Source organism: Phyllobates terribilis, unplaced genomic scaffold (genome assembly GCF_046119375.1).
Source record: "Phyllobates terribilis strain yellow unplaced genomic scaffold, ASM4611937v1 Scaffold_8__6_contigs__length_399053987, whole genome shotgun sequence".
NCBI classification, from domain to species: domain Eukaryota; kingdom Metazoa; phylum Chordata; class Amphibia; order Anura; family Dendrobatidae; genus Phyllobates; species Phyllobates terribilis.
In genome coordinates this window covers 346,085,649-346,104,275 of record NW_027362768.1, presented here as the reverse complement: position 1 = coordinate 346,104,275, position 18,627 = coordinate 346,085,649, and the positions used below count along the sequence as shown (strand labels likewise).

Below are 18,627 nucleotides of genomic sequence, written 5' to 3'. Positions count from 1 at the left end.
AGCGCAGCAGAGTAACCAGCTCACATACCTGTTAGCTCAGGTGAGTTTAAAAGGCTGCTGTTGATAACAAGGGCATTTGCTAAATAGATGGTGTGTGTGCAACAATATACTGAAAGGTCAATTATATTGTGCAGCTTATCTCACCACCTGTAGTTATTTAGGTGAAAGCTCCAAAATGCTTGCCTAATATGTCTGTTTATCCAAAAGGAAGTATAGAGGGAGAGCTAGATAGATAGCATTGCATTACATTACATGGCAATGCAATGCACAGTTGCTGAAGTTGAACCAAAATGAGCTTGTCATCTGGCTTCTGCAACTTTTAACATGAAAAATCCAATGAGGAGAAGAAAAGCAAAGCCAAAGAGTCCATCCCAAAATCCGACAAACAAGCCAAATGAACAAAAAGCATTGAATTCAATTCTTTCTGATTTTAGAAACTGCATTAAAGAAGGGGTGCACCGGTCCTGGAGATACTGCAATACCAGGTCAATGCGTGGAGTGGACAGAGCAAGCTCTTTTTCCATCTCCCTGTTCTAAAAATCCATTTAATATATGGTCCCCAGATAGGGGACGTATCAGATATTAAACTGATAAGAACAGATACTACACTTGATCTTAGCCAAAAGGCCGAGAAGCGATAACCAGAATTGGTTTCCGACTACGGTGCCACCCAAGGATTCTGAAAAGTCCATTTGTGGAGATGGCCACCTGGACTCCCGTTAAGAAGACATGCTGTCAACCTCTAGATCCCTCACATGCCTGCACTTTTCGGCTTGCTGCTGCTGCAATCCACGCGTTTTAGATCTGCATAACTCCACCTCTTTTAGCACAGTACCCTCAACCCCCGGCTGTTCCCACCCGCCTCAACACCGTTGGAAGGGAGGAGAACCAATTAAGGCGGGGGGGGGGTGGAACGAGCAGCTGTCTACCCTTAGCAGGAGGGTTTCTGATTAATTACCTCTCCTGCTGCTGCTGCTGCTGCTGGCTGTCCAGCAGCAGACTGAAGGTGGCTGCTGCTGTGCGCAGGTATATAAAGGCTCAGAGCCTATTATGACACGCGCAGCCAGCGTTCCATTGCCACATTCCGTCTACTGCAGGCGGGATACCTGGATGGCTGAATGTCACTGAGAAGCTCACAGAGACCGCCATAAGCAACAGTTTAAAAGAATGCCACAGACTAATCAACCAAACTTTTTGGGTTGGTTTCTCTTTTATAGTCTGCAGGCATTAAATGAAAGAAGTCAGTGTTCCAGCAGAGGGAGACAATGTTTCAGAAAAGGCATTGTAGCAAACCAAAAAAGAAATTTTAAGCGCAGCAGAGTAACCAGCTCACATACCTGTTAGCTCAGGTGAGTTTAAAAGGCTGCTGTTGATAACAAGGGCATTTGCTAAATAGATGGTGTGTGTGCAACAATATACTGAAAGGTCAATTATATTGTGCAGCTTATCTCACCACCTGTAGTTATTTAGGTGAAAGCTCCAAAATGCTTGCCTAATATGTCTGTTTATCCAAAAGGAAGTATAGAGGGAGAGCTAGATAGATAGCATTGCATTACATTACATGGCAATGCAATGCACAGTTGCTGAAGTTGAACCAAAATGAGCTTGTCATCTGGCTTCTGCAACTTTTAACATGAAAAATCCAATGAGGAGAAGAAAAGCAAAGCCAAAGAGTCCATCCCAAAATCCGACAAACAAGCCAAATGAACAAAAAGCATTGAATTCAATTCTTTCTGATTTTAGAAACTGCATTAAAGAAGGGGTGCACCGGTCCTGGAGATACTGCAATACCAGGTCAATGCGTGGAGTGGACAGAGCAAGCTCTTTTTCCATCTCCCTGTTCTAAAAATCCATTTAATATATGGTCCCCAGATAGGGGACGTATCAGATATTAAACTGATAAGAACAGATACTACACTTGATCTTAGCCAAAAGGCCGAGAAGCGATAACCAGAATTGGTTTCCGACTACGGTGCCACCCAAGGATTCTGAAAAGTCCATTTGTGGAGATGGCCACCTGGACTCCCGTTAAGAAGACATGCTGTCAACCTCTAGATCCCTCACATGCCTGCACTTTTCGGCTTGCTGCTGCTGCAATCCACGCGTTTTAGATCTGCATAACTCCACCTCTTTTAGCACAGTACCCTCAACCCCCGGCTGTTCCCACCCGCCTCAACACCGTTGGAAGGGAGGAGAACCAATTAAGGCGGGGGGGGGTGGAACGAGCAGCTGTCTACCCTTAGCAGGAGGGTTGCTGATTAATTACCTCTCCTGCTGCTGCTGCTGCTGCTGGCTGTCCAGCAGCAGACTGAAGGTGGCTGCTGCTGTGCGCAGGTATATAAAGACTCAGAGCCTATTATGACACGCGCAGCCAGCGTTCCATTGCCACATTCCGTCTACTGCAGGCGGGATACCTGGATGGCTGAATGTCACTGAGAAGCTCACAGAGACCGCCATAAGCAACAGTTTAAAAGAATGCCACAGACTAATCAACCAAACTTTTTGGGTTGGTTTCTCTTTTATAGTCTGCAGGCATTAAATGAAAGAAGTCAGTGTTCCAGCAGAGGGAGAAAACGTTTCAGAAAAGGCATTGTAGCAAACCAAAAAAGAAATTTTAAGCGCAGCAGAGTAACCAGCTCACATACCTGTTAGCTCAGGTGAGTTTAAAAGGCTGCTGTTGATAACAAGGGCATTTGCTAAATAGATGGTGTGTGTGCAACAATATACTGAAAGGTCAATTATATTGTGCAGCTTATCTCACCACCTGTAGTTATTTAGGTGAAAGCTCCAAAATGCTTGCCTAATATGTCTGTTTATCCAAAAGGAAGTATAGAGGGAGAGCTAGATAGATAGCATTGCATTACATTACATGGCAATGCAATGCACAGTTGCTGAAGTTGAACCAAAATGAGCTTGTCATCTGGCTTCTGCAACTTTTAACATGAAAAATCCAATGAGGAGAAGAAAAGCAAAGCCAAAGAGTCCATCCCAAAATCCGACAAACAAGCCAAATGAACAAAAAGCATTGAATTCAATTCTTTCTGATTTTAGAAACTGCATTAAAGAAGGGGTGCACCGGTCCTGGAGATACTGCAATACCAGGTCAATGCGTGGAGTGGACAGAGCAAGCTCTTTTTCCATCTCCCTGTTCTAAAAATCCATTTAATATATGGTCCCCAGATAGGGGACGTATCAGATATTAAACTGATAAGAACAGATACTACACTTGATCTTAGCCAAAAGGCCGAGAAGCGATAACCAGAATTGGTTTCCGACTACGGTGCCACCCAAGGATTCTGAAAAGTCCATTTGTGGAGATGGCCACCTGGACTCCCGTTAAGAAGACATGCTGTCAACCTCTAGATCCCTCACATGCCTGCACTTTTCGGCTTGCTGCTGCTGCAATCCACGCGTTTTAGATCTGCATAACTCCACCTCTTTTAGCACAGTACCCTCAACCCCCGGCTGTTCCCACCCGCCTCAACACCGTTGGAAGGGAGGAGAACCAATTAAGGCGGGGGGGGGTGGAACGAGCAGCTGTCTACCCTTAGCAGGAGGGTTGCTGATTAATTACCTCTCCTGCTGCTGCTGCTGCTGCTGGCTGTCCAGCAGCAGACTGAAGGTGGCTGCTGCTGTGCGCAGGTATATAAAGACTCAGAGCCTATTATGACACGCGCAGCCAGCGTTCCATTGCCACATTCCGTCTACTGCAGGCGGGATACCTGGATGGCTGAATGTCACTGAGAAGCTCACAGAGACCGCCATAAGCAACAGTTTAAAAGAATGCCACAGACTAATCAACCAAACTTTTTGGGTTGGTTTCTCTTTTATAGTCTGCAGGCATTAAATGAAAGAAGTCAGTGTTCCAGCAGAGGGAGAAAACGTTTCAGAAAAGGCATTGTAGCAAACCAAAAAAGAAATTTTAAGCGCAGCAGAGTAACCAGCTCACATACCTGTTAGCTCAGGTGAGTTTAAAAGGCTGCTGTTGATAACAAGGGCATTTGCTAAATAGATGGTGTGTGTGCAACAATATACTGAAAGGTCAATTATATTGTGCAGCTTATCTCACCACCTGTAGTTATTTAGGTGAAAGCTCCAAAATGCTTGCCTAATATGTCTGTTTATCCAAAAGGAAGTATAGAGGGAGAGCTAGATAGATAGCATTGCATTACATTACATGGCAATGCAATGCACAGTTGCTGAAGTTGAACCAAAATGAGCTTGTCATCTGGCTTCTGCAACTTTTAACATGAAAAATCCAATGAGGAGAAGAAAAGCAAAGCCAAAGAGTCCATCCCAAAATCCGACAAACAAGCCAAATGAACAAAAAGCATTGAATTCAATTCTTTCTGATTTTAGAAACTGCATTAAAGAAGGGGTGCACCGGTCCTGGAGATACTGCAATACCAGGTCAATGCGTGGAGTGGACAGAGCAAGCTCTTTTTCCATCTCCCTGTTCTAAAAATCCATTTAATATATGGTCCCCAGATAGGGGACGTATCAGATATTAAACTGATAAGAACAGATACTACACTTGATCTTAGCCAAAAGGCCGAGAAGCGATAACCAGAATTGGTTTCCGACTACGGTGCCACCCAAGGATTCTGAAAAGTCCATTTGTGGAGATGGCCACCTGGACTCCCGTTAAGAAGACATGCTGTCAACCTCTAGATCCCTCACATGCCTGCACTTTTCGGCTTGCTGCTGCTGCAATCCACGCGTTTTAGATCTGCATAACTCCACCTCTTTTAGCACAGTACCCTCAACCCCCGGCTGTTCCCACCCGCCTCAACACCGTTGGAAGGGAGGAGAACCAATTAAGGCGGGGGGGGGGGGGTGGAACGAGCAGCTGTCTACCCTTAGCAGGAGGGTTGCTGATTAATTACCTCTCCTGCTGCTGCTGCTGCTGGCTGTCCAGCAGCAGACTGAAGGTGGCTGCTGCTGTGCGCAGGTATATAAAGGCTCAGAGCCTATTATGACACGCGCAGCCAGCGTTCCATTGCCACATTCCGTCTACTGCAGGCGGGATACCTGGATGGCTGAATGTCACTGAGAAGCTCACAGAGACCGCCATAAGCAACAGTTTAAAAGAATGCCACAGACTAATCAACCAAACTTTTTGGGTTGGTTTCTCTTTTATAGTCTGCAGGCATTAAATGAAAGAAGTCAGTGTTCCAGCAGAGGGAGACAACGTTTCAGAAAAGGCATTGTAGCAAACTAAAAAAGAAATTTTAAGCGCAGCAGAGTAACCAGCTCACATACCTGTTAGCTCAGGTGAGTTTAAAAGGCTGCTGTTGATAACAAGGGCATTTGCTAAATAGATGGTGTGTGTGCAACAATATACTGAAAGGTCAATTATATTGTGCAGCTTATCTCACCACCTGTAGTTATTTAGGTGAAAGCTCCAAAATGCTTGCCTAATATGTCTGTTTATCCAAAAGGAAGTATAGAGGGAGAGCTAGATAGATAGCATTGCATTACATTACATGGCAATGCAATGCACAGTTGCTGAAGTTGAACCAAAATGAGCTTGTCATCTGGCTTCTGCAACTTTTAACATGAAAAATCCAATGAGGAGAAGAAAAGCAAAGCCAAAGAGTCCATCCCAAAATCCGACAAACAAGCCAAATGAACAAAAAGCATTGAATTCAATTCTTTCTGATTTTAGAAACTGCATTAAAGAAGGGGTGCACCGGTCCTGGAGATACTGCAATACCAGGTCAATGCGTGGAGTGGACAGAGCAAGCTCTTTTTCCATCTCCCTGTTCTAAAAATCCATTTAATATATGGTCCCCAGATAGGGGACGTATCAGATATTAAACTGATAAGAACAGATACTACACTTGATCTTAGCCAAAAGGCCGAGAAGCGATAACCAGAATTGGTTTCCGACTACGGTGCCACCCAAGGATTCTGAAAAGTCCATTTGTGGAGATGGCCACCTGGACTCCCGTTAAGAAGACATGCTGTCAACCTCTAGATCCCTCACATGCCTGCACTTTTCGGCTTGCTGCTGCTGCAATCCACGCGTTTTAGATCTGCATAACTCCACCTCTTTTAGCACAGTACCCTCAACCCCCGGCTGTTCCCACCCGCCTCAACACCGTTGGAAGGGAGGAGAACCAATTAAGGCGGGGGGGGGGTGGAACGAGCAGCTGTCTACCCTTAGCAGGAGGGTTGCTGATTAATTACCTCTCCTGCTGCTGCTGCTGCTGGCTGTCCAGCAGCAGACTGAAGGTGGCTGCTGCTGTGCGCAGGTATATAAAGGCTCAGAGCCTATTATGACACGCGCAGCCAGCGTTCCATTGCCACATTCCGTCTACTGCAGGCGGGATACCTGGATGGCTGAATGTCACTGAGAAGCTCACAGAGACCGCCATAAGCAACAGTTTAAAAGAATGCCACAGACTAATCAACCAAACTTTTTGGGTTGGTTTCTCTTTTATAGTCTGCAGGCATTAAATGAAAGAAGTCAGTGTTCCAGCAGAGGGAGACAACGTTTCAGAAAAGGCATTGTAGCAAACCAAAAAAGAAATTTTAAGCGCAGCAGAGTAACCAGCTCACATACCTGTTAGCTCAGGTGAGTTTAAAAGGCTGCTGTTGATAACAAGGGCATTTGCTAAATAGATGGTGTGTGTGCAACAATATACTGAAAGGTCAATTATATTGTGCAGCTTTTCTCACCACCTGTAGTTATTTAGGTGAAAGCTCCAAAATGCTTGCCTAATATGTCTGTTTATCCAAAAGGAAGTATAGAGGGAGAGCTAGATAGATAGCATTGCATTACATTACATGGCAATGCAATGCACAGTTGCTGAAGTTGAACCAAAATGAGCTTGTCATCTGGCTTCTGCAACTTTTAACATGAAAAATCCAATGAGGAGAAGAAAAGCAAAGCCAAAGAGTCCATCCCAAAATCCGACAAACAAGCCAAATGAACAAAAAGCATTGAATTCAATTCTTTCTGATTTTAGAAACTGCATTAAAGAAGGGGTGCACCGGTCCTGGAGATACTGCAACACCAGGTCAATGCGTGGAGTGGACAGAGCAAGCTCTTTTTCCATCTCCCTGTTCTAAAAATCCATTTAATATATGGTCCCCAGATAGGGGACGTATCAGATATTAAACTGATAAGAACAGATACTACACTTGATCTTAGCCAAAAGGCCGAGAAGCGATAACCAGAATTGGTTTCCGACTACGGTGCCACCCAAGGATTCTGAAAAGTCCATTTGTGGAGATGGCCACCTGGACTCCCGTTAAGAAGACATGCTGTCAACCTCTAGATCCCTCACATGCCTGCACTTTTTGGCTTGCTGCTGCTGCAATCCACGCGTTTTAGATCTGCATAACTCCACCTCTTTTAGCACAGTACCCTCAACCCCCGGCTGTTCCCACCCGCCTCAACACCGTTGGAAGGGAGGAGAACCAATTAAGGCGGGGGGGGGTGGAACGAGCAGCTGTCTACCCTTAGCAGGAGGGTTGCTGATTAATTACCTCTCCTGCTGCTGCTGCTGCTGCTGGCTGTCCAGCAGCAGACTGAAGGTGGCTGCTGCTGTGCGCAGGTATATAAAGGCTCAGAGCCTATTATGACACGCGCAGCCAGCGTTCCATTGCCACATTCCGTCTACTGCAGGCGGGATACCTGGATGGCTGAATGTCACTGAGAAGCTCAAAGAGACCGCCATAAGCAACAGTTTAAAAGAATGCCACAGACTAATCAACCAAACTTTTTGGGTTGGTTTCTCTTTTATAGTCTGCAGGCATTAAATGAAAGAAGTCAGTGTTCCAGCAGAGGGAGACAACGTTTCAGAAAAGGCATTGTAGCAAACCAAAAAAGAAATTTTAAGCGCAGCAGAGTAACCAGCTCACATACCTGTTAGCTCAGGTGAGTTTAAAAGGCTGCTGTTGATAACAAGGGCATTTGCTAAATAGATGGTGTGTGTGCAACAATATACTGAAAGGTCAATTATATTGTGCAGCTTATCTCACCACCTGTAGTTATTTAGGTGAAAGCTCCAAAATGCTTGCCTAATATGTCTGTTTATCCAAAAGGAAGTATAGAGGGAGAGCTAGATAGATAGCATTGCATTACATTACATGGCAATGCAATGCACAGTTGCTGAAGTTGAACCAAAATGAGCTTGTCATCTGGCTTCTGCAACTTTTAACATGAAAAATCCAATGAGGAGAAGAAAAGCAAAGCCAAAGAGTCCATCCCAAAATCCGACAAACAAGCCAAATGAACAAAAAGCATTGAATTCAATTCTTTCTGATTTTAGAAACTGCATTAAAGAAGGGGTGCACCGGTCCTGGAGATACTGCAATACCAGGTCAATGCGTGGAGTGGACAGAGCAAGCTCTTTTTCCATCTCCCTGTTCTAAAAATCCATTTAATATATGGGCCCCAGATAGGGGACGTATCAGATATTAAACTGATAAGAACAGATACTACACTTGATCTTAGCCAAAAGGCCGAGAAGCGATAACCAGAATTGGTTTCCGACTACGGTGCCACCCAAGGATTCTGAAAAGTCCATTTGTGGAGATGGCCACCTGGACTCCCGTTAAGAAGACATGCTGTCAACCTCTAGATCCCTCACATGCCTGCACTTTTCGGCTTGCTGCTGCTGCAATCCACGCGTTTTAGATCTGCATAACTCCACCTCTTTTAGCACAGTACCCTCAACCCCCGGCTGTTCCCACCCGCCTCAACACCGTTGGAAGGGAGGAGAACCAATTAAGGCGGGGGGGGTGGAACGAGCAGCTGTCTACCCTTAGCAGGAGGGTTGCTGATTAATTACCTCTCCTGCTGCTGCTGCTGCTGCTGGCTGTCCAGCAGCAGACTGAAGGTGGCTGCTGCTTTGCGCAGGTATATAAAGGCTCAGAGCCTATTATGACACGCGCAGCCAGCGTTCCATTGCCACATTCCGTCTACTGCAGGCGGGATACCTGGATGGCTGAATGTCACTGAGAAGCTCACAGAGACCGCCATAAGCAACAGTTTAAAAGAATGCCACAGACTAATCAACCAAACTTTTTGGGTTGGTTTCTCTTTTATAGTCTGCAGGCATTAAATGAAAGAAGTCAGTGTTCCAGCAAAGGGAGACAACGTTTCAGAAAAGGCATTGTAGCAAACCAAAAAAGAAATTTTAAGCGCAGCAGAGTAACCAGCTCACATACCTGTTAGCTCAGGTGAGTTTAAAAGGCTGCTGTTGATAACAAGGGCATTTGCTAAATAGATGGTGTGTGTGCAACAATATACTGAAAGGTCAATTATATTGTGCAGCTTATCTCACCACCTGTAGTTATTTAGGTGAAAGCTCCAAAATGCTTGCCTAATATGTCTGTTTATCCAAAAGGAAGTATAGAGGGAGAGCTAGATAGATAGCATTGCATTACATTACATGGCAATGCAATGCACAGTTGCTGAAGTTGAACCAAAATGAGCTTGTCATCTGGCTTCTGCAACTTTTAACATGAAAAATCCAATGAGGAGAAGAAAAGCAAAGCCAAAGAGTCCATCCCAAAATCCGACAAACAAGCCAAATGAACAAAAAGCATTGAATTCAATTCTTTCTGATTTTAGAAACTGCATTAAAGAAGGGGTGCACCGGTCCTGGAGATACTGCAATACCAGGTCAATGCGTGGAGTGGACAGAGCAAGCTCTTTTTCCATCTCCCTGTTCTAAAAATCCATTTAATCTATGGTCCCCAGATAGGGGACGTATCAGATATTAAACTGATAAGAACAGATACTACACTTGATCTTAGTCAAAAGGCCGAGAAGCGATAACCAGAATTGGTTTCCGACTACGGTGCCACCCAAGGATTCTGAAAAGTCCATTTGTGGAGATGGCCACCTGGACTCCCATTAAGAAGACATGCTGTCAACCTCTAGATCCCTCACATGCCTGCACTTTTCGGCTTGCTGCTGCTGCAATCCACGCGTTTTAGATCTGCATAACTCCACCTCTTTTAGCACAGTACCCTCAACCCCCGGCTGTTCCCACCCGCCTCAACACCGTTGGAAGGGAGGAGAACCAATTAAGGCGGGGGGGGGTGTGGAACGAGCAGCTGTCTACCCTTAGCAGGAGGGTTGCTGATTAATTACCTCTCCTGCTGCTGCTGGCTGTCCAGCAGCAGACTGAAGGTGGCTGCTGCTGTGCGCAGGTATATAAAGGCTCAGAGCCTATTATGACACGCGCAGCCAGCGTTCCATTGCCACATTCCGTCTACTGCAGGCGGGATACCTGGATGGCTGAATGTCACTGAGAAGCTCACAGAGACCGCCATAAGCAACAGTTTAAAAGAATGCCACAGACTAATCAACCAAACTTTTTGGGTTGGTTTCTCTTTTATAGTCTGCAGGCATTAAATGAAAGAAGTCAGTGTTCCAGCAGAGGGAGACAACGTTTCAGAAAAGGCATTGTAGCAAACCAAAAAAGAAATTTTAAGCGCAGCAGAGTAACCAGCTCACATACCTGTTAGCTCAGGTGAGTTTAAAAGGCTGCTGTTGATAACAAGGGCATTTGCTAAATAGATGGTGTGTGTGCAACAATATACTGAAAGGTCAATTATATTGTGCAGCTTTTCTCACCACCTGTAGTTATTTAGGTGAAAGCTCCAAAATGCTTGCCTAATATGTCTGTTTATCCAAAAGGAAGTATAGAGGGAGAGCTAGATAGATAGCATTGCATTACATTACATGGCAATGCAATGCACAGTTGCTGAAGTTGAACCAAAATGAGCTTGTCATCTGGCTTCTGCAACTTTTAACATGAAAAATCCAATGAGGAGAAGAAAAGCAAAGCCAAAGAGTCCATCCCAAAATCCGACAAACAAGCCAAATGAACAAAAAGCATTGAATTCAATTCTTTCTGATTTTAGAAACTGCATTAAAGAAGGGGTGCACCGGTCCTGGAGATACTGCAACACCAGGTCAATGCGTGGAGTGGACAGAGCAAGCTCTTTTTCCATCTCCCTGTTCTAAAAATCCATTTAATATATGGTCCCCAGATAGGGGACGTATCAGATATTAAACTGATAAGAACAGATACTACACTTGATCTTAGCCAAAAGGCCGAGAAGCGATAACCAGAATTGGTTTCCGACTACGGTGCCACCCAAGGATTCTGAAAAGTCCATTTGTGGAGATGGCCACCTGGACTCCCGTTAAGAAGACATGCTGTCAACCTCTAGATCCCTCACATGCCTGCACTTTTTGGCTTGCTGCTGCTGCAATCCACGCGTTTTAGATCTGCATAACTCCACCTCTTTTAGCACAGTACCCTCAACCCCCGGCTGTTCCCACCCGCCTCAACACCGTTGGAAGGGAGGAGAACCAATTAAGGCGGGGGGGGTGGAACGAGCAGCTGTCTACCCTTAGCAGGAGGGTTGCTGATTAATTACCTCTCCTGCTGCTGCTGCTGCTGCTGGCTGTCCAGCAGCAGACTGAAGGTGGCTGCTGCTGTGCGCAGGTATATAAAGGCTCAGAGCCTATTATGACACGCGCAGCCAGCGTTCCATTGCCACATTCCGTCTACTGCAGGCGGGATACCTGGATGGCTGAATGTCACTGAGAAGCTCAAAGAGACCGCCATAAGCAACAGTTTAAAAGAATGCCACAGACTAATCAACCAAACTTTTTGGGTTGGTTTCTCTTTTATAGTCTGCAGGCATTAAATGAAAGAAGTCAGTGTTCCAGCAGAGGGAGACAACGTTTCAGAAAAGGCATTGTAGCAAACCAAAAAAGAAATTTTAAGCGCAGCAGAGTAACCAGCTCACATACCTGTTAGCTCAGGTGAGTTTAAAAGGCTGCTGTTGATAACAAGGGCATTTGCTAAATAGATGGTGTGTGTGCAACAATATACTGAAAGGTCAATTATATTGTGCAGCTTATCTCACCACCTGTAGTTATTTAGGTGAAAGCTCCAAAATGCTTGCCTAATATGTCTGTTTATCCAAAAGGAAGTATAGAGGGAGAGCTAGATAGATAGCATTGCATTACATTACATGGCAATGCAATGCACAGTTGCTGAAGTTGAACCAAAATGAGCTTGTCATCTGGCTTCTGCAACTTTTAACATGAAAAATCCAATGAGGAGAAGAAAAGCAAAGCCAAAGAGTCCATCCCAAAATCCGACAAACAAGCCAAATGAACAAAAAGCATTGAATTCAATTCTTTCTGATTTTAGAAACTGCATTAAAGAAGGGGTGCACCGGTCCTGGAGATACTGCAATACCAGGTCAATGCGTGGAGTGGACAGAGCAAGCTCTTTTTCCATCTCCCTGTTCTAAAAATCCATTTAATATATGGGCCCCAGATAGGGGACGTATCAGATATTAAACTGATAAGAACAGATACTACACTTGATCTTAGCCAAAAGGCCGAGAAGCGATAACCAGAATTGGTTTCCGACTACGGTGCCACCCAAGGATTCTGAAAAGTCCATTTGTGGAGATGGCCACCTGGACTCCCGTTAAGAAGACATGCTGTCAACCTCTAGATCCCTCACATGCCTGCACTTTTCGGCTTGCTGCTGCTGCAATCCACGCGTTTTAGATCTGCATAACTCCACCTCTTTTAGCACAGTACCCTCAACCCCCGGCTGTTCCCACCCGCCTCAACACCGTTGGAAGGGAGGAGAACCAATTAAGGCGGGGGGGGTGGAACGAGCAGCTGTCTACCCTTAGCAGGAGGGTTGCTGATTAATTACCTCTCCTGCTGCTGCTGCTGCTGCTGGCTGTCCAGCAGCAGACTGAAGGTGGCTGCTGCTTTGCGCAGGTATATAAAGGCTCAGAGCCTATTATGACACGCGCAGCCAGCGTTCCATTGCCACATTCCGTCTACTGCAGGCGGGATACCTGGATGGCTGAATGTCACTGAGAAGCTCACAGAGACCGCCATAAGCAACAGTTTAAAAGAATGCCACAGACTAATCAACCAAACTTTTTGGGTTGGTTTCTCTTTTATAGTCTGCAGGCATTAAATGAAAGAAGTCAGTGTTCCAGCAAAGGGAGACAACGTTTCAGAAAAGGCATTGTAGCAAACCAAAAAAGAAATTTTAAGCGCAGCAGAGTAACCAGCTCACATACCTGTTAGCTCAGGTGAGTTTAAAAGGCTGCTGTTGATAACAAGGGCATTTGCTAAATAGATGGTGTGTGTGCAACAATATACTGAAAGGTCAATTATATTGTGCAGCTTATCTCACCACCTGTAGTTATTTAGGTGAAAGCTCCAAAATGCTTGCCTAATATGTCTGTTTATCCAAAAGGAAGTATAGAGGGAGAGCTAGATAGATAGCATTGCATTACATTACATGGCAATGCAATGCACAGTTGCTGAAGTTGAACCAAAATGAGCTTGTCATCTGGCTTCTGCAACTTTTAACATGAAAAATCCAATGAGGAGAAGAAAAGCAAAGCCAAAGAGTCCATCCCAAAATCCGACAAACAAGCCAAATGAACAAAAAGCATTGAATTCAATTCTTTCTGATTTTAGAAACTGCATTAAAGAAGGGGTGCACCGGTCCTGGAGATACTGCAATACCAGGTCAATGCGTGGAGTGGACAGAGCAAGCTCTTTTTCCATCTCCCTGTTCTAAAAATCCATTTAATCTATGGTCCCCAGATAGGGGACGTATCAGATATTAAACTGATAAGAACAGATACTACACTTGATCTTAGTCAAAAGGCCGAGAAGCGATAACCAGAATTGGTTTCCGACTACGGTGCCACCCAAGGATTCTGAAAAGTCCATTTGTGGAGATGGCCACCTGGACTCCCATTAAGAAGACATGCTGTCAACCTCTAGATCCCTCACATGCCTGCACTTTTCGGCTTGCTGCTGCTGCAATCCACGCGTTTTAGATCTGCATAACTCCACCTCTTTTAGCACAGTACCCTCAACCCCCGGCTGTTCCCACCCGCCTCAACACCGTTGGAAGGGAGGAGAACCAATTAAGGCGGGGGGGGGTGTGGAACGAGCAGCTGTCTACCCTTAGCAGGAGGGTTGCTGATTAATTACCTCTCCTGCTGCTGCTGGCTGTCCAGCAGCAGACTGAAGGTGGCTGCTGCTGTGCGCAGGTATATAAAGGCTCAGAGCCTATTATGACACGCGCAGCCAGCGTTCCATTGCCACATTCCGTCTACTGCAGGCGGGATACCTGGATGGCTGAATGTCACTGAGAAGCTCACAGAGACCGCCATAAGCAACAGTTTAAAAGAATGCCACAGACTAATCAACCAAACTTTTTGGGTTGGTTTCTCTTTTATAGTCTGCAGGCATTAAATGAAAGAAGTCAGTGTTCCAGCAGAGGGAGACAACGTTTCAGAAAAGGCATTGTAGCAAACCAAAAAAGAAATTTTAAGCGCAGCAGAGTAACCAGCTCACATACCTGTTAGCTCAGGTGAGTTTAAAAGGCTGCTGTTGATAACAAGGGCATTTGCTAAATAGATGGTGTGTGTGCAACAATATACTGAAAGGTCAATTATATTGTGCAGCTTATCTCACCACCTGTAGTTATTTAGGTGAAAGCTCCAAAATGCTTGCCTAATATGTCTGTTTATCCAAAAGGAAGTATAGAGGGAGAGCTAGATAGATAGCATTGCATTACATTACATGGCAATGCAATGCACAGTTGCTGAAGTTGAACCAAAATGAGCTTGTCATCTGGCTTCTGCAACTTTTAACATGAAAAATCCAATGAGGAGAAGAAAAGCAAAGCCAAAGAGTCCATCCCAAAATCCGACAAACAAGCCAAATGAACAAAAAGCATTGAATTCAATTCTTTCTGATTTTAGAAACTGCATTAAAGAAGGGGTGCACCGGTCCTGGAGATACTGCAATACCAGGTCAATGCGTGGAGTGGACAGAGCAAGCTCTTTTTCCATCTCCCTGTTCTAAAAATCCATTTAATATATGGTCCCCAGATAGGGGACGTATCAGATATTAAACTGATAAGAACAGATACTACACTTGATCTTAGCCAAAAGGCCGAGAAGCGATAACCAGAATTGGTTTCCGACTACGGTGCCACCCAAGGATTCTGAAAAGTCCATTTGTGGAGATGGCCACCTGGACTCCCGTTAAGAAGACATGCTGTCAACCTCTAGATCCCTCACATGCCTGCACTTTTCGGCTTGCTGCTGCTGCAATCCACGCGTTTTAGATCTGCATAACTCCACCTCTTTTAGCACAGTACCCTCAACCCCCGGCTGTTCCCACCCGCCTCAACACCGTTGGAAGGGAGGAGAACCAATTAAGGCGGGGGGGGGGGGTGGAACGAGCAGCTGTCTACCCTTAGCAGGAGGGTTGCTGATTAATTACCTCTCCTGCTGCTGCTGCTGCTGGCTGTCCAGCAGCAGACTGAAGGTGGCTGCTGCTGTGCGCAGGTATATAAAGGCTCAGAGCCTATTATGACACGCGCAGCCAGCGTTCCATTGCCACATTCCGTCTACTGCAGGCGGGATACCTGGATGGCTGAATGTCACTGAGAAGCTCACAGAGACCGCCATAAGCAACAGTTTAAAAGAATGCCACAGACTAATCAACCAAACTTTTTGGGTTGGTTTCTCTTTTATAGTCTGCAGGCATTAAATGAAAGAAGTCAGTGTTCCAGCAGAGGGAGACAACGTTTCAGAAAAGGCATTGTAGCAAACCAAAAAAGAAATTTTAAGCGCAGCAGAGTAACCAGCTCACATACCTGTTAGCTCAGGTGAGTTTAAAAGGCTGCTGTTGATAACAAGGGCATTTGCTAAATAGATGGTGTGTGTGCAACAATATACTGAAAGGTCAATTATATTGTGCAGCTTATCTCACCACCTGTAGTTATTTAGGTGAAAGCTCCAAAATGCTTGCCTAATATGTCTGTTTATCCAAAAGGAAGTATAGAGGGAGAGCTAGATAGATAGCATTGCATTACATTACATGGCAATGCAATGCACAGTTGCTGAAGTTGAACCAAAATGAGCTTGTCATCTGGCTTCTGCAACTTTTAACATGAAAAATCCAATGAGGAGAAGAAAAGCAAAGCCAAAGAGTCCATCCCAAAATCCGACAAACAAGCCAAATGAACAAAAAGCATTGAATTCAATTCTTTCTGATTTTAGAAACTGCATTAAAGAAGGGGTGCACCGGTCCTGGAGATACTGCAATACCAGGTCAATGCGTGGAGTGGACAGAGCAAGCTCTTTTTCCATCTCCCTGTTCTAAAAATCCATTTAATATATGGTCCCCAGATAGGGGACGTATCAGATATTAAACTGATAAGAACAGATACTACACTTGATCTTAGCCAAAAGGCCGAGAAGCGATAACCAGAATTGGTTTCCGACTACGGTGCCACCCAAGGATTCTGAAAAGTCCATTTGTGGAGATGGCCACCTGGACTCCCGTTAAGAAGACATGCTGTCAACCTCTAGATCCCTCACATGCCTGCACTTTTCGGCTTGCTGCTGCTGCAATCCACGCGTTTTAAATCTGCATAACTCCACCTCTTTTAGCACAGTACCCTCAACCCCCGGCTGTTCCCACCCGCCTCAACACCGTTGGAAGGGAGGAGAACCAATTAAGGCGGGGGTGGGGGGTGGGTGGAACGAGCAGCTGTCTACCCTTAGCAGGAGGGTTGCTGATTAATTACCTCTCCTGCTGCTGCTGCTGCTGGCTGTCCAGCAGCAGACTGAAGGTGGCTGCTGCTGTGCGCAGGTATATAAAGGCTCAGAGCCTATTATGACACGCGCAGCCAGCGTTCCATTGCCACATTCCGTCTACTGCAGGCGGGATACCTGGATGGCTGAATGTCACTGAGAAGCTCACAGAGACCGCCATAAGCAACAGTTTAAAAGAATGCCACAGACTAATCAACCAAACTTTTTGGGTTGGTTTCTCTTTTATAGTCTGCAGGCATTAAATGAAAGAAGTCAGTGTTCCAGCAGAGGGAGACAACGTTTCAGAAAAGGCATTGTAGCAAACCAAAAAAGAAATTTTAAGCGCAGCAGAGTAACCAGCTCACATACCTGTTAGCTCAGGTGAGTTTAAAAGGCTGCTGTTGATAACAAGGGCATTTGCTAAATAGATGGTGTGTGTGCAACAATATACTGAAAGGTCAATTATATTGTGCAGCTTATCTCACCACCTGTAGTTATTTAGGTGAAAGCTCCAAAATGCTTGCCTAATATGTCTGTTTATCCAAAAGGAAGTATAGAGGGAGAGCTAGATAGATAGCATTGCATTACATTACATGGCAATGCAATGCACAGTTGCTGAAGTTGAACCAAAATGAGCTTGTCATCTGGCTTCTGCAACTTTTAACATGAAAAATCCAATGAGGAGAAGAAAAGCAAAGCCAAAGAGTCCATCCCAAAATCCGACAAACAAGCCAAATGAACAAAAAGCATTGAATTCAATTCTTTCTGATTTTAGAAACTGCATTAAAGAAGGGGTGCACCGGTCCTGGAGATACTGCAATACCAGGTCAATGCGTGGAGTGGACAGAGCAAGCTCTTTTTCCATCTCCCTGTTCTAAAAATCCATTTAATATATGGTCCCCAGATAGGGGACGTATCAGATATTAAACTGATAAGAACAGATACTACACTTGATCTTAGCCAAAAGGCCGAGAAGCGATAACCAGAATTGGTTTCCGACTACGGTGCCACCCAAGGATTCTGAAAAGTCCATTTGTGGAGATGGCCACCTGGACTCCCGTTAAGAAGACATGCTGTCAACCTCTAGATCCCTCACATGCCTGCACTTTTCGGCTTGCTGCTGCTGCAATCCACGCGTTTTAGATCTGCATAACTCCACCTCTTTTAGCACAGTACCCTCAACCCCCGGCTGTTCCCACCCGCCTCAACACCGTTGGAAGGGAGGAGAACCAATTAAGGCGGGGGGGGGGTGGAACGAGCAGCTGTCTACCCTTAGCAGGAGGGTTGCTGATTAATTACCTCTCCTGCTGCTGCTGCTGCTGGCTGTCCAGCAGCAGACTGAAGGTGGCTGCTGCTGTGCGCAGGTATATAAAGGCTCAGAGCCTATTATGACACGCGCAGCCAGCGTTCCATTGCCACATTCCGTCTACTGCAGGCGGGATACCTGGATGGCTGAATGTCACTGAGAAGCTCACAGAGACCGCCATAAGAAACAGTTTAAAAGAATGCCACAGACTAATCAACCAAACTTTTTGGGTTAGTTTCTCTTTTATAGTCTGCAGGCATTAAATGAAAGAAGTCAGTGTTCCAGCAGAGGGAGACAACGTTTCAGAAAAGGCATTGTAGCAAACCAAAAAAGAAATTTTAAGCGCAGCAGAGTAACCAGCTCACATACCTGTTAGCTCAGGTGAGTTTAAAAGGCTGCTGTTGATAACAAGGGCATTTGCTAAATAGATGGTGTGTGTGCAACAATATACTGAAAGGTCAATTATATTGTGCAGCTTATCTCACCACCTGTAGTTATTTAGGTGAAAGCTCCAAAATGCTTGCCTAATATGTCTGTTTATCCAAAAGGAAGTACAGAGGGAGAGCTAGATAGATAGCATTGCATTACATTACATGGCAATGCAATGCACAGTTGCTGAAGTTGAACCAATATGAGCTTGTCATCTGGCTTCTGCAACTTTTAACATGAAA

At 45.1% G+C, this 18,627-nt stretch overlaps 14 non-coding genes across 14 annotated transcripts; all 14 read right to left on the bottom strand.

Annotated features, from left to right (window-relative positions):
* Positions 1 to 448: 448 nt before the first annotated feature.
* On the bottom strand, positions 449 to 639 carry LOC141157808 (U2 spliceosomal RNA). Its single transcript, XR_012247847.1, has one exon. It is a non-coding gene; the product is annotated as a U2 spliceosomal RNA (small nuclear RNA).
* A 1,118-nt stretch (positions 640 to 1,757) lies between these two features.
* Positions 1,758 to 1,948, bottom strand: LOC141157807 (U2 spliceosomal RNA). The gene has a single exon (XR_012247846.1). It is a non-coding gene; the product is annotated as a U2 spliceosomal RNA (small nuclear RNA).
* A 1,117-nt stretch (positions 1,949 to 3,065) lies between these two features.
* LOC141157806 (U2 spliceosomal RNA) lies at positions 3,066 to 3,256 on the bottom strand. Its single transcript, XR_012247845.1, has one exon. It is a non-coding gene; the product is annotated as a U2 spliceosomal RNA (small nuclear RNA).
* Positions 3,257 to 4,373: 1,117 nt separating this feature from the next.
* LOC141157805 (U2 spliceosomal RNA) lies at positions 4,374 to 4,564 on the bottom strand. The gene has a single exon (XR_012247844.1). It is a non-coding gene; the product is annotated as a U2 spliceosomal RNA (small nuclear RNA).
* Positions 4,565 to 5,682: 1,118 nt separating this feature from the next.
* LOC141157804 (U2 spliceosomal RNA) lies at positions 5,683 to 5,873 on the bottom strand. Its single transcript, XR_012247843.1, has one exon. It is a non-coding gene; the product is annotated as a U2 spliceosomal RNA (small nuclear RNA).
* A 1,115-nt stretch (positions 5,874 to 6,988) lies between these two features.
* LOC141159511 (U2 spliceosomal RNA) lies at positions 6,989 to 7,179 on the bottom strand. Its single transcript, XR_012249517.1, has one exon. It is a non-coding gene; the product is annotated as a U2 spliceosomal RNA (small nuclear RNA).
* A 1,117-nt stretch (positions 7,180 to 8,296) lies between these two features.
* On the bottom strand, positions 8,297 to 8,487 carry LOC141159855 (U2 spliceosomal RNA). The gene has a single exon (XR_012249850.1). It is a non-coding gene; the product is annotated as a U2 spliceosomal RNA (small nuclear RNA).
* Positions 8,488 to 9,603: 1,116 nt separating this feature from the next.
* Positions 9,604 to 9,794, bottom strand: LOC141160035 (U2 spliceosomal RNA). The gene has a single exon (XR_012250024.1). It is a non-coding gene; the product is annotated as a U2 spliceosomal RNA (small nuclear RNA).
* A 1,110-nt stretch (positions 9,795 to 10,904) lies between these two features.
* Positions 10,905 to 11,095, bottom strand: LOC141159510 (U2 spliceosomal RNA). The gene has a single exon (XR_012249516.1). It is a non-coding gene; the product is annotated as a U2 spliceosomal RNA (small nuclear RNA).
* Positions 11,096 to 12,211: 1,116 nt separating this feature from the next.
* On the bottom strand, positions 12,212 to 12,402 carry LOC141159853 (U2 spliceosomal RNA). Its single transcript, XR_012249848.1, has one exon. It is a non-coding gene; the product is annotated as a U2 spliceosomal RNA (small nuclear RNA).
* A 1,116-nt stretch (positions 12,403 to 13,518) lies between these two features.
* Positions 13,519 to 13,709, bottom strand: LOC141160034 (U2 spliceosomal RNA). The gene has a single exon (XR_012250023.1). It is a non-coding gene; the product is annotated as a U2 spliceosomal RNA (small nuclear RNA).
* Positions 13,710 to 14,819: 1,110 nt separating this feature from the next.
* On the bottom strand, positions 14,820 to 15,010 carry LOC141157802 (U2 spliceosomal RNA). The gene has a single exon (XR_012247841.1). It is a non-coding gene; the product is annotated as a U2 spliceosomal RNA (small nuclear RNA).
* A 1,117-nt stretch (positions 15,011 to 16,127) lies between these two features.
* LOC141157801 (U2 spliceosomal RNA) lies at positions 16,128 to 16,318 on the bottom strand. The gene has a single exon (XR_012247840.1). It is a non-coding gene; the product is annotated as a U2 spliceosomal RNA (small nuclear RNA).
* Positions 16,319 to 17,439: 1,121 nt separating this feature from the next.
* Positions 17,440 to 17,630, bottom strand: LOC141157799 (U2 spliceosomal RNA). Its single transcript, XR_012247839.1, has one exon. It is a non-coding gene; the product is annotated as a U2 spliceosomal RNA (small nuclear RNA).
* Positions 17,631 to 18,627: the final 997 nt, after the last annotated feature.